Raw genomic sequence first — 6208 nt, forward strand, 5'->3', positions numbered from 1 at the left:
ATGAAGAAAAAGAAAAAGATAATTCTGTAAAAAACAGAAACTTCAGATTATAATGGGACAATATGGTCCAGAGTGTGAAGGAGATTAAACCAGATGACAGACCATGTAAACCAGAGCCTAATCATTAAGTTAAAAAGATGAACATTTAATAAGAAATAGTTCATTTAATAAAGATAGACATCTAATAAGAAAGTCAGAATTGAACAAAATGTTTGCTTTGCAAATACCTCAGATAACAAAAATACAAGAAAGGTAAATAAATATAGCAACAAAGAACAACAAAAACAAAATAGCAACCCAAAGACCAGTAAGAGATTTCTTGCATAAAAGGGCACCATAGAGAAAGCATAAGTCAGCAGAAGTGGTGGAGAAATAGGGGAGACATTTCATGTACTTACGTCATAATAACCTACCTGTAGGTGAATCAATGTATTCCATAGGACTAAATGAGAGAATGGGAGGCTGAATATAGGGGAGAAAGGTGAATATGTAATGTATTCTAATCAAGACCAAGATTAATAATGAAAGAAAGTAACTCTTGAGTTTTAGGAGGGGGAAAAGAGCTTTAAGAGAATGAATTAAGATGTGAAGAAAAGAATTGAATCATAGAAAAAGAAAGGAAAAACTATTGATTCAGTGGTGGAAGGGGATATCACTGATGAATGTTCTCATTAAGGAAGAAAGATTTTCTGTAAGGGAGATGGAAACCTTATAATGAATATAATCTGCAGGAATGTGGTACTTAGAGAGAATAAGATTTCATGAAGGTAGATGATGCCCAGGAAAGTAGGAGGTTATGGACCCAGACAGGTAAATGTGGGGAAGCAAAACTTAATAATAAATTACATAGGCAGGGACATAGGAAGATCCTACTATCTGACAACTTCTCCACCGCTTGCAAGAATTAGTATTTCTAAGAGTAATGTTCAACCAAGAGAAGATTGTACACAGAGACTGATATACTGTGACACAATCATACATAATGGATTTGTCTACTAGCAGCAATGCAATAATCCAGGACAATCCAGAGGAATTTATGAGAAAGAACGCTATCCATATCCAGAGAAAGAACTGTGAGAATAGAAACACAGAAGAAAGAAATTTCCCTTATCACATGATTCAATGTTGAAATGATTGGGGTTTTGGCATTTAAAGATCCCCCTATTGCAAATATGAACAAAATGGAAATAGGTTTTGAACATTGATACATATATAACCCAGTGGAATTGCTTGTCAGCTCCAGGAGGGGGAAGGAAGAGGGAGGGGTAGAGAAATCATGAGTCATATAACCAAGGAAAAATGTTCTAAATAAAAAATAAGAATAATGTTCAATTGAAAAAAGAGAGGTCAGGGACAAAAATCTATAAATGAAATCCAAAAACATAGAAAGGAAAATTTAAAAGGGTTACTTGTAAGATTTGATTCCATGAGAAATAAAGAGGAAAAAAAAGAAACAAATAAGTATGAAAGCCATGAATCAAAGAATAACAGTCCAGAAGATAGAGAAAGAAATGATCAGTAATGAAGAGAATGAGAGACATATTTTATGGGAGCTGAAAATTAACTTTTAATAACATATATAAAACAATTTGAAAGGGAAGAGAAGAATGCGAATTGTACTTATTTACTTAACTGGATAAGGGGAAAGAGACAAAGAATTAAATACCTGAGTAAAAGGAAGAATATACATAAAAATACACATTTCTCCATAGTACAAGAAAGTTTGCAAAAACCGACTTGCCATAGCACAGAGATATTACAAATAAATATAAAAAAGTAAAAATAGCAAACACAGCTGTTGTGGATGATAACAGTAAAAATAATAATCAATTTAATGAGCACTAAAAGAAAATTGAACAACAAAATCCTAAATAATTAATAGGTCAAAAATGAATCATTAAAACAGTAATTATCTGAAAGAAAATAACAATGGTGAAGCAAGAAACCAATGATTTCAATATGTAGTTAAAGTAGTCTTTATGAGAAAAAAATAGTATCCTTATAAACATATCTAAACAAGATAGAAAAGTAGGGAAAGTAGGGACTTGAACAAATTTTGAAACATCACCAAAATCTCCTAAAAGGGAATTTTTAAATTATAGAACTGGCAACCCAAAATAGTCCAGAAAGCATAAATAATACCAAAGTTATTTTTGAAAATAAATAAAAGATTCTTAAGCTGATCCCAATAATAAGGAAAAAATCAAACCAACAAAAAACAAGGTAAAATCATCACAAACTCAAGAAAAAAGTAATTATTAAGAGTTACTAAAGACAACTATATTCTAATAAAACTGAGAACCTGAAATAAAAAGAATGCCTTCAAAATATAATGTAAACACACTAGTCTAAGAACAAATAGAAACCTGAAATGGTTCAATTCAAAAAACAAAATACAATAGGTTGTAGAGGAAATAGAAAAGAAAAAAAAACTGTTCCTGACAAATTCAGAAAAATTCTATCAAACTTTTAAATAATAATTAGTAACAAATTCTACACAAATTATTTTCAAAAGTTGAAAAAGAAAACACTCTACCACTTTCCTTTTATGAACTAAATATAATGCAAATACCTAAAGAACAGAATGATGAGGACCAGAATTAGAACATCATATCATTAGTGAACATCACTTCAAAATATTTCAAGTACAAGATTGTTAAACAGATTAGAGCAATTTATGCAAGAAAGTTGCTAATCATGAAGATCAAATTAATTTAAACCAGAGATAATGAGATGGATCAATAATAGGGAAAAGACACAAATAATCATATTAAAAGTAAAAGACATTCAAGGCCACATAATTGTCTGAATAGATGAAGAAAAAGTTTTGACAAAGTACAATACTCAAATATGCAAAAGTCCTGCTATGTATTTGCAAAATGGCACTTTTATTAATTTCATAAATAGCATATATCTAAAACTAAAAGCAAGCATTATATACAATGGGGATATAGAATATTTTTTTCTAGTAAGTCAAGAGCAAAGTAAGTATGATCATTATTCCCCGTATTGTTTGATATGATTCTAGAGACACTACCAGTGACAATAAGAAAAAAGAAGGAAATTAAAGGAATGTCAGGAAAAGAAGATATAAAACTATTCCTAATTGCTGATGATTTGATAGGTTACTTAGGACATCCAAGAAAATCTGTAAAAATATTGAGAAAATACCATTACTTAAATTGAAAACTGTACAATAAATGTTCAAAAGTCAACTTCATTTTATAGAAAAATTCAGTATTCAATAATATAAAAGAAAATATTTCAAAAAACTACAAAATGCATAGTGTCTGGCTGTCTACAAAAGAACTTTAAATACTTACATAGATTAAATTCTAAACTTTTTTTAAAGAAATAAATAATTTAAATACCTGGAGAAACATTCCATACTTCTCTGGACTGTGTCAATATAATACTAAAAAAATGTACTCACACTTTTGATGCTATACCAATCAACTTATCATAGGAATACTTAAGAAAAACAATCAAATAACAACAAAATTCAGTCAGATAAATAAAAGATCTAGAATACCAAGACAAATATTAAAAAGAGGGAAGAATGATGTCATAATGGCACTTCTAAACCTCAAATCATATTATAGACTAGGAATCATGCAAAGCATCTGGTTTTGGTTTTTAAAATACAGAGAGGTCAATTGATGAAACGTACTAGACAGGAAAGAATCCAAAACAAGGGAATTCAATAACCTAGGGATCAATAAAGCAGGAAACATAAATTACTTGTGAAATGACTCTCTATTTAACAAAATTATTAGGAAAACTAAAAAATAAACTGGTAGAAATTAGGATTAAACCAACAATTTACACTGAATTTCATAATATATTATGAGAGATATATATATCCTACATATTAGAAATAATAATTTAAAATAAAAGATTAGTTACTTTTCATAAGCACAGGTATAAGATATATTTCTAGCCAAATAGGGAGAGTAGCAACTAGAAAAGACAAAATAAATAACCTTTATTACCTGAAACTGAAATGCTTCTGCACAACCAAAATTAATTGAGGTAGCTAGGTCTCCCAGGGTATAGAGTATCAGGCTTAAAGTCATAAAGACATGAATTAAAATTCAGCTAGAAACTGTGAATTAGGGCAAGTCATTTAACCTCTTTGCCACAGTTTCTGCATCTGTAAAAAAAAATTAATAGCACCTATAAAGATCAAATGAGATAATAAATGTAAAGAACTTATCAGAGTCAGTTCCTGACACATACTATGTGTTATAAAAACAGGAGTGATTGTTACTACTACTATTAATGTGTCTAGAATAAGAAAAGCTGTAGTAAGAGGGTGGTATTGGTGGTGGTGGTGGTCGGAACTGTATTAATTTCTCTTATAAGAGATTTATAAGCAAGATATATAATTAATAGATATATGTAGACATATGTACATAAACATATGCATATAGATATAGGTATGTGCATATATATGTATATATAACAAATGTAAAATATATACTCCGAATGTATATTCTAAACATATATAGCAAAACCTTTCTCTAACAGATAAGTGGAAAAATATATAAGCGAATAATTCTTGAAACAATTGTAAACAATTTAAATTTTATTTTTTTCATTTTTTTCAATTACACGTAGAAATACTATTTGATGATGATTTTTTGACTTTTTAAAATTCAGATTTTCTCTCTCCACTACCCTCCTCCCTCAACCCCACCGATATGGGTTATAGCTGTAATTTCATTTAATATATATTTCCATTTTACAGATGTCATGATAGAAAGTATCACAAAAGCAATAGAATTCACATAAAGGAAATATAGTGGAAGATGGCATGCTTTGATCTACACTCAGATACAATTCTCTCTTTGTCCTTGTGCAGCATTTTTATCATGTACACCTGATGATCATCTAGAAGACTTGATTTGCTTGTAATAATTTAGTCCTTTATAGTTGATTATCATATACTATTCTTTTTTCTGTGTTTCTTGTTCTCTTGGTTCTGCTCCTTTGACTTTGCATCAGTTCATATACATCTTTTGAGATTTTTTTAACTCATCCTCTTCATTGTTTCTCATAGTACAATAATTTCCAATAATAACCATATATCATGACTTGCTTATCTGTTTCCAAGTGATGGAAGACTCCTCAGTTTCCAATTCTTTGTCACTTCAAAAAGAGCTGCTGAAAATATATTGGTACAAGCAGGTCCTTTTCCTTTATCTATAATATCTTTGGGATATGGACCTACTAGTGGTATTGCTGAATCAAAACATATGCATAGTTTTATGACCCTGTTCCATATTGCTCTCCAGAATGGTTGTATCAGTTCACAATTCTACCCACAGTGTATTAGTGTACTGATTTTCCCACATTCCCTATAATATTTATCATTTTCCATTTTAGTCACATTAGTCAATCTGGTAGGTTGTGTTATCTCAGAAGTTTTTTTCTTTAATTTGTTACTCTAATCAATAGTGTTTTTTAATGTTTTTTTCCATAAGATTATAGATAATTCTAGTTTCTTCCTCTGTGAACTGCCTGTTCATATCCATCAACCATTTTTCAATTAGGGAATGCTTTGTATTCTTGTTAATTTGACTTAATACTCTATATATTCGAGAAATGAGATTTTTGTCAGAGACACATCTATTTTTTACCCAAATATGTTATTTCCCTTATAATCTTGGTGGCATTGATTTTATTCATACCAAAATTTTAAATTTAACATGGTTTTATCTACCTCATTTTTATAATGTTCCCTATATCATTTTGGTCATAAATGTCTCTTATCCATAATTCTGATAGGTAAACTTTTCCATATTCTCCTAATTTATTTATGGTGTCACACTTTATTTCGAGATCAATTATCCATTGCAACTTTGTCACGGTATATGGTGTGAGATATTGGTCCATATCTAATTTATGCCATACTACTTTTCAGGTCTCCCAGCAATTTTTATCTAATAGTAAATTTTCATTTTTCCCAAAAGTTAGATCTTTGGCTTTATCAAATATTAAGATGCTATGGGCATTATTATTTCTTTGATTCACCACTCTATTTCTTGCCCTATACCAGACTGTTTTTATGATAATCACTTTATAGTATAATTTGATATCTGGTATAACCAGGCATTCTTTCTTCATGTTTTCCCCATTAATGCCCTGGATATTGTTGGCCTTCTGTTCTTCTAGATGAACTCTGTTGTAATATTTTTCAGTTCTA

The sequence above is a fragment of the Monodelphis domestica genome, chromosome 5 (assembly GCF_027887165.1).
Source record: "Monodelphis domestica isolate mMonDom1 chromosome 5, mMonDom1.pri, whole genome shotgun sequence".
Taxonomy (NCBI): Eukaryota; Metazoa; Chordata; class Mammalia; order Didelphimorphia; family Didelphidae; genus Monodelphis; species Monodelphis domestica.